Below are 9054 nucleotides of genomic sequence, written 5' to 3'. Positions count from 1 at the left end.
TTAGGTGGACTTCCATACCTACATAAGCCTTAGGTGGACTTCCATTTCCATATATCACCATTCCATTTCCATATATCAAGGTTCAACTGTGTCTCAGAGGAGGTCCAACTCTAAAGCAAACCCTTTATCTCAGCTCGTAGCAGGAGAAGGTTCATGCTGTAGGCCTCACTTTGAACATCTCCCCTCAGTTCTCCCAGTTGGATTGTAACTGACCCACTTCCACATCCATATGGGGTGTAGCTTACGTATCAACTAGTAGAGTTTCTTCCCGTCTTTGGCATCTCCCTTAACCAAACCTGATGGTGGCACCTTGAACCATCAGATGTTTCATTAATTCAGATGCCACCAGAAAGGACGGGATCCCATTCTGGCCTACATAAGCCTTAGGTGGACTTCCATACCTACATAAGCCTTAGGTGGACTTCCATTTCCATATATCACCATTCCATTTCCATATATCAAGGTTCAACTGTGTCTCAGAGGAGGTCCAACTCTAAAGCAAACCCTTTATCTCAGCTTGTAGCAGGAGAAGGTTCATGCTGTAGGCCTCACTTTGAACATCTCCCCTCAGTTCTCTCAGTTGGATTGTAACTGACCCACTTCCACATCCATATGGGGTGTAGCTTACGTATCAACTGGTAGAGTTTCTTCCCGTCTTTGGCATCTCCCTTAACCAAACCTGATGGTGGCACCTTGACCCATCAGATGTTTCATTAATTCAGATGCCACCAGAAAGAAGGACGGGATCCCATTCCGGCCTACATAAGCCTTAGGTGGACTTCCATACCTACATAAGCCTTAGGTGGACTTCCATTTCCATATATCACCATTCCCTTTCTATATATCTAGGTTCAACAAAACCTTGGAGTAAGATGTCTTTGGTCCACATCAAGACTATGGAGGTATCTTCAAAGGAAACACTGCATTGTGGTTTGGGGAAATGATGTCACCCTCTCCGATTATGAAGGCCAGTTGTGTCAGGATGAGGACTTGAGAAAGGAAACTACTTGCCGTGGGTAGGATTACTCCAGTCTTGGGCCACAACTGTGTCTCAGATGAGGTCCAAATCAAAACAAACCCTTTCTCTCAGCTCGTAGCAGGAGAAGGTTCGTGCTGTAGGCCTCACTTTGAACATCTCCCCTCAGTTCTCCCAGTTGGATTGTAACTGACCCACTTCCACATTCATATGGGGTGTAGCTTACCTACCAACCAGTGGAGTGTCTTCTCGTCTTTGGCATCTCCCTTAACCAAACCTGATGGTGGCACCTTGACCCTTCAGATGTTTCATCGGTTCAGATGCCACCAGAAAGAAGGACGGGATCCCATTCTGGCCTACATAAACCTTAGGTGGACTTCCATACCTACATAAGCCTCAGGTGGACTTCCATTTCCATGTATCACCATTCCATTTCCATATATCAAGGTTCAACTGTGGGCTCAACTGTGTCTCAGAGGAGGTCCAAATCTAAAGCAAACCCTTTCTCTCAGCTCATAGCAGGAGAAGGTTCATGCTGTATGCCTCAATTTGAACATCTCTCCTCAGTTCTCCCAGTTGGATTGTATCTGACCCACTTCCACATCCATATGGGGTGTAGCTTACCTATCAACCAGTGGAGTTTCTTCCCTTCTTTGGCATCTCCCTTAACCAAACCTGATGGTGGCACCTTGACCCTTCAGATGTTTCATCGGTTCAGATGCCACCAGAAAGAAGGACGGGATCCCATTCTGGCCTACATAAACCTTAGGTGGACTTCCATACCTACATAAGCCTCAGGTGGACTTCCATTTCCATGTATCACCATTCCATTTCCATATATCAAGGTTCAACTGTGGGCTCAACTGTGTCTCAGAGGAGGTCCAAATCTAAAGCAAACCCTTTCTCTCAGCTCATAGCAGGAGAAGGTTCATGCTGTATGCCTCAATTTGAACATCTCTCCTCAGTTCTCCCAGTTGGATTGTATCTGACCCACTTCCACATCCATATGGGGTGTAGCTTACCTATCAACCAGTGGAGTTTCTTCCCTTCTTTGGCATCTCCCTTAACCAAACCTGATGGTGGCATCTTGACCCATCAGATGTTTCATCAGTTCAGATGCCACCAGAAAGAAGGACGGGATCCCATTCCGGCCTACATAAGCCTTAGGTGGACTTCCATACCTACATAAGCCTTAGGTGGACTTCCATTTCCATATATCACAATTCCATTTCCATATATCAAGGTTCAACTGTGGGCTCAACTGTGTCTCAGAGGAGGTCCAACTCTAAAGCAAACCCTTTCTCTCAGCTCGTAGCAGGAGAAGGTTCATGCTGTAGGCCTCACTTTGAACATCTCCTCTCGGTTCTCCCAGTTGGATTGTAACTGACCCACTTCCACATCCATATGGGGTGTAGCTTACTTATCAACCAGTGGAGTTTCTTCCCGTCTTTGGCATCTCCCTTAACAAGACCTGATGGTGGCACCTTGAACCATCAGATGTTTCATTAGTTCAGATGCCACCAGAAAGAAGGACGGGATCCCATTCCGGCCTACATAAGCCTTAGGTGGACTTCCATTTCCATATATCACCATTCCCTTTCCATATATCAAGGTTCAACAAAACCTTGGAGTCAGATGTCTTTGGTCCACATCAAGACTATGGAGGTATATTCAAAGGAACACTGCATTGTGATTTGGGGAAATGATGTCACCCTCTCTGATTATGAAGGCCAGTTATGTCAGAATGAGGACTTGAGAAAGGAAACTACTTGCCGTGGGTAGGATGACCCCAGTCTTGGGCCACAACTGTGTCTCAGATGAGGTCCAAATCTAAACAAACCCTTTCTCTCAGCTCGTAGCAGGAGAAGGTTCGTGCTGTAGGCCTCACTTTGAACATCTCCCCTCAGTTCTCCCAGTTGGATTGTATCTGACCCACTTCCACATCCATATGGGGTGTAGCTTACCTATTAACCAGTGGAGTTTCTTCCCGTCTTTGGCATCTCCCTTAACCAAACCTGATGGTGGCACCTTGAACCATCAGATGTTTCATCAGTTCAGATGCCACCAGAAAGAAGGACGGGATCCCATTCTGACCTACATAAGCCTTAGGTGGACTTCCATAACTACATAAGCCTTAGGTGGACTTCCATTTCCATATCTCACCATTCCATTTCCATATATCAAGGTTCAACAAAACCTTGGAGTCAGATGTCTTTGGTCCACATCAAGACTATGGAGGTATATTCAAAGGAACACTGCATTGTGATTTGGGGAAATGATGTCACCCTCTCCGATTATGAAGGCCAGTTGTATCAGGATGAGGACTTGAGAAAGGAAACTACTTGCCGTGGGTAGGATTACTCCAGTTTTGGGCCACAACTGTGTCTCAGATGAGGTCCAAATCTAAAGCAAACCCTTTCTCCCATCTCGTAGCAGGAGAAGGTTCATGCTGTAGGCCTCACTTTGAACATCTCCCCTCAGTTCTCCCAGTTGGATTGTAACTGACCCACTTCCACATCCATATGGGGTATAGCTTACCTATCCACCAGTGGAGTTTCTTCCCTTAACCAAACCTGATGGTGGCACCTTGACCCATCAGATGTTTCATCGGTTCAGATGCCACCAGAACAAAGGACGGGATCCCATTCCACCAGGCTACCTCCCTCTCCAATTATGAAGGCCTTTGTGTCAGGATGAAGACTTGAGAAAGGAAACTACTAGGATTACCCCAGTCTTGGGCCACTGTGTCTGTGTCTCAGATGAGGTCCAAATCTAAACAAACCTTTTCTCCCAGCTTGTAGCAGGAGAAGGTTCATGCTGTAGGCCTCACTTTGAACATCTCCCCTCAGGTCTCCCAGTTGGATTGTAACTGACCCACTTCCACATCCATATGGTGTGTAGTTACCTATCAACCGATGGAGTTTCTTCCCTTCTTTGGCATCTCCCTTAACCACACCTGGTGGTGGCACCTTGAACCATCAGATGTTTCATCGGTTCAGATGCCACCAGAAAGAAGTACTGGATCCCATTCCACCAGGCTACTTCCCTCTCCAATTATGAAGGCCTTTGTGTCAGGATGAGGACTTGAGAAAGGAAACTACTTGCCGTGGGTAGGATTACCCTAGTCTTGGGCCACAACTGTGTCTCAGATGAGGTCCAAATCTAAAGCAAACCCTTCTCTCAGCTCATAGCAGGAGAAGGTTCGTGCTGTAGGCCTCACTTTGAACATCTCCCCTCAGTTCTCCCAGTTGGATTCTAATTGACCCACTTCCACTTCCATTTTGTGAGTTAGAGTAGAGTCCAACTATGTCCCCTGGTTGATGGCATCATCTCGGGCCGCAGATCTCAATGCAACATACTCTTGGTCTACATTCCCATAGTTCTTTCCAATTTCCAAAGCTCTCCAAGACCAACAGAAGGGACATCGTGAGGGTCGTCACAGTGAATTGCGAGGGTTGCAACAGCGGAGCTCCATATTTGCAATTTTGATGCTAGACCCAACTGTGTAGAACATCTAATGTTCTCCTCGATTTGGGTTTACCATCTTGAAAAGCTCTTCTAAAGACATCTGATACCAGGAATGGATTCATCACCCCACCGACATGGAGGACAACGGCCGGTTTGGGAAGTGGGTACCTAATGGACCCCTTCCTCCGCCAAAAGTAACCCAAGTGCTGCTCTTGCGTGTGCAATCGCTCCCAATGTTTAATGTTTTACTGGTTCACTTTAAAAGCTCTGTGCTTGAAGCTTTGTCCCAAAAATGTGGTGGTGGAGGTGGTGGTGGTGGTGGAGGTGGTGGTGGTGGAGGTGGTGGTGGTGGAGAATAGAAAGCTATGGGGTGTAGCTTACCTATCAACCAGTGGAGTTTCTTCTCTTCTTTGGTATCTCCCTTAACCAAACCTGATGGTGGCACCTTGAACCATCAGATGTTTCATCAGTTCAGATGCCACCAGAAAGGACGCGATCCTATTCCGCCAGGCCACTTCCTTCCCCGATTATGAAGGCTAGTTTTGTCAGGGTGAGGGCTTGAGAAAGGAAGCCACTTGCCGTGGGTAGGTAGTCTTGGGCCACAGTGGACTCAACTGTGTCTCAGACGAGGTCCGAATCCAAAGGAAACCTCGTAGCAGGAGAAGGTTCATGATGTAGGCCTCACTTTGAACATCTCCCCTCAGGCTCACGACCTGTTCCTATCCTATTTATCTAAAAAATGGGATTAAAAAGTACCCAGAGAATCCAAAACACGTTGAAGCCTGGAACCAGAAAGTGCCAGTCTTCTCAAATCTCAGCCCAAATGGTGACGGGATGTCACGTCTCTTCCTGTCTCCATTTCGAGTAATAGGTATTTTGGGTGCCAGGCCACTTCCCTCCCCAATTATGAAGGCCAGTTGTGTCAGGATGAGGGCTTGAGAAAGGAATCCACTTGCCGTGGGTAGGTAGTCTTGGGCCACAGTGAAGTCAACTGTGTCTCAGACGAGGTCCGAATAAGGATACCTCATAGCAGGAGAAGGTTCATGCTGTAGACCTCACTTTGAACATCTCCCCTCGGGTTCACGACCTGTTCCCACCCTATTTGTCTCAAAAATGGGATGAAAAAGTACCCAGAGATTCCAAAACACATTGAAGCCTGGAACCATAAAGTGCCAGTCTTCTCAAATCTCAGCCCAAATGGTGACAGGATGTCACGTCTCCTCCTGTCTCCATTTCGAGCAATAGGTATTTTGGGTGCCAGGCCACTTCCCTCCTTGATCATGAAGACCAGTTGTGTCAGGATGAGGGCTTGAGAAAGGAAGCCACTTGCCGTGGGTAGGTAGTCTTGGGCCACAGTGGACTCAACTGTGTCTCAGACGAGGTCCGGATCTAAAGGAAACCTCATAGCAGGAGAACATTCATGCTGTAGGCCTCACTTTGAACATCTCCCCTCGGGCTCATGACCTGTTCCCATCCTATTTGTCTCAAAAATGGGATTAAGAAGTACCCAGAGATTCCAAAACACGTTGAAGCCTGGAACCATAAAGTGCCAGTCTTCTCAAATCTCAGCCCAAATGGTGACGGGATGTGACGTCTCTTCCTGTCTCCATTTCGGGCAATAGGTATTTTGGGTGCCAGGCCACTTCCTTCCCCAATTATGAAGGCCAGTTGTGTCAGGATGAGGGCTTGAGAAAGGAAGCCACTTGCCGTGGGTAGGTAGTTTTGGGCCACAGTGGACTCAACTGTGTCTCAGACGAGGTCCGAATCCAAAGGAAACCTCGTATCAGGAGAAGGTTCATGCTGTAGGCCTCACTTTGAACATCTCCCCTCGGGCTCACAACCTGTTCCTACCCTATTTGTCTCGAAAATGGGATTAAAAAGAACACGTTGAAGCCTGGAACCATAAAGTGCCAGTCTTCTCAAATCTCAGCCCAAATGGTGACAGGATGTCACATCTCTTCCTGTCTCTATTTCGAGCAATAGGTATTTTGGGTGCCAGGCCACTTCCTTCCCCAATTATGAAGGCCAGTTGTGTCAGGATGAGGGCTTGAGAAAGGAAGCCACTTGCCGTGGGTAGGTAGTCTTGGGCCACAGTGAAGTCAACTGTGTCTCAGACGATGTCCGAATCCAAAAGAAACCTTATAGGAGAAGTTTCATGCTGTAGGCCTCACTTTGAAGATCTCCCCTCGGGCTCACGACCTGTTCCTACCCTATTTGTCTCAAAAATGGGATTAAGAAGTACCCAGAGATTCCAAAACACGTTGAAGCCTGGAACCATAAAGTGCCAGTCTTCTCAAATCTCAGCCCAAATGGTGACGGGATGTGACGTCTCTTCCTGTCTCCATTTCGGGCAATAGGTATTTTGGGTGCCAGGCCACTTCCTTCCCCAATTATGAAGGCCAGTTGTGTCAGGATGAGGGCTTGAGAAAGGAAGCCACTTGCCGTGGGTAGGTAGTTTTGGGCCACAGTGGACTCAACTGTGTCTCAGACGAGGTCCGAATCCAAAGGAAACCTCGTATCAGGAGAAGGTTCATGCTGTAGGCCTCACTTTGAACATCTCCCCTCGGGCTCACAACCTGTTCCTACCCTATTTGTCTCGAAAATGGGATTAAAAAGAACACGTTGAAGCCTGGAACCATAAAGTGCCAGTCTTCTCAAATCTCAGCCCAAATGGTGACAGGATGTCACATCTCTTCCTGTCTCTATTTCGAGCAATAGGTATTTTGGGTGCCAGGCCACTTCCCTCCCCGATTATGAAGGCCAGTTGTGTCAGGATGAGGGCTTGAGAAAGGAAGCCACTTGCCGTGGGTAGGTAGTCTTGGGCCACAGTGAAGTCAACTGTGTCTCAGACGATGTCCGAATCCAAAAGAAACCTTATAGGAGAAGTTTCATGCTGTAGGCCTCACTTTGAAGATCTCCCCTCGGGCTCACGACCTGTTCCTACCCTATTTGTCTCAAAAATGGGATTAAGAAGTACCCAGAGATTCCAAAACACGTTGAAGCCTGGAACCATAAAGTGCCAGTCTTCTCAAATCTCAGCCCAAATGGTGATGGGATGTCACGTCTCTTCCTGTCTCAATTTTGGACAATACGGGGCCAAAGAAATAGGTATTTTGGGTGCATGGAGGGGTGGAACAACTCAGTCAATTTCATTGGATTGTGTGTAAAGTCTCAATCGATGCTCCAGCTTGTTTGCATGTATATCCCCCATGGAATTGCTATTGGACGCATTGGTCCATCCAACTGGAATGTTTTGGTAGTTGTAGTCCATCGACGTAAGATTTCCATGGGGAGGGAGGGCGACATCAAGGCAATAATAACAACCCCACATCCTTGTGGGAAAAAAGAAGAGACGATGGGTATGAAAGAGATTGATATGGAGCAGGAACGAGAGGGGCTAGATGAGGGTCAAGGGCCCAGCCCCTTCGGGAAGAGGATCAAGGAAGCCGAGGCTCCCCCAGGATTGCTAGGGCTGTTGTGACCCAAGGGGGCATTCCTCAAGTGGCGGTCGAGGGGCATTTACAGAGGCGCCTTTGCACCCCTGGCAAAAAAAAAAGTGTATCGCAACCGCGTACTATGCATAATGGACGAGCCACCCCTGGTTCCCCGTCCTCCTATTTGGACGACTCCATCCCAATGTCGAACTTAAGCATGTTGTCCTGTGATTTCCCGTCTGTGTTTGGTGTCCGAGCTGGGAAAACCCACCCTCAAGTGCTTTTCGATGTCTGTACGGTTTGGATCGGGGACCTCGTCATTTCCCCGTTTCTTTGCATGCGCTGTGATCTAAAGAGAAAAAGACCACCGACCCTGTGTTTTGTAGCCCAACATCAACATCCAAGGAGGAGAAATAGTCCAATGGATGGCCAACTTTCCCCCGTCTCCTCCTGTATATTTTGCCGAATCTGGTTCGGCTTCAAATGAGGAGCTCGTCATATACGAGTGGGATCCTTTCAGGTATTACCGGCCAATCTATTGGCGTCGGAAGGGATCCCAAAGGCCATCTAGGCCAGCCCTATTCTCCTAAAGTGTCATGAATAAGGTTTTGAAATGTTCTTTTCTTCAATTTCCAGAGTATATCAGGCACTTTACAGAACGAAAGTAGAGACATAGACTATATAACTACATTAGTTATGCAAACAAAGGATATATTACATTTCACTCCATATTCACACACACACACTCATTCATTCTACCACCCCTTCTTCCTACTCCTGGAGACGAGACCCACACATGGGTCAGATCATGCTCCCCACAAATTTGCAATATCTTTCCGTCTCTTGGAGAAAGAGGCGGGTGTCCAGACTCCGCATTCCCCTGAAAGTAAAGAATGAATGGACTCAGTGAAGAAGGATAGTGAGTATGAATGAGTGAGTGAATGGACTATGGGTGAAGAAGGATAATGAACGAGTGGATGGACTGAGTAAAGAAGGATAGTGAGTATGAGTGAGTGAGTGAATGGACTGAATGAAGAAGGATGGTGAGTATGAACGAGTGAGTGGACTGAGTGAAGAAGGATGGTGAGTATGAATGAGTGAGTGAATGGACTCTGAGTGAAGAAGGATAGTGAGTATGAATGAGTGGATGGACTGAGTAAAGAAGGATAGTGAGTA

Source organism: Anolis sagrei, chromosome 13, assembly GCF_037176765.1.
Source record: "Anolis sagrei isolate rAnoSag1 chromosome 13, rAnoSag1.mat, whole genome shotgun sequence".
Lineage (NCBI taxonomy): Eukaryota > Metazoa > Chordata > Lepidosauria > Squamata > Dactyloidae > Anolis > Anolis sagrei.
Note: the sequence above shows the minus strand (reverse complement) of the source record.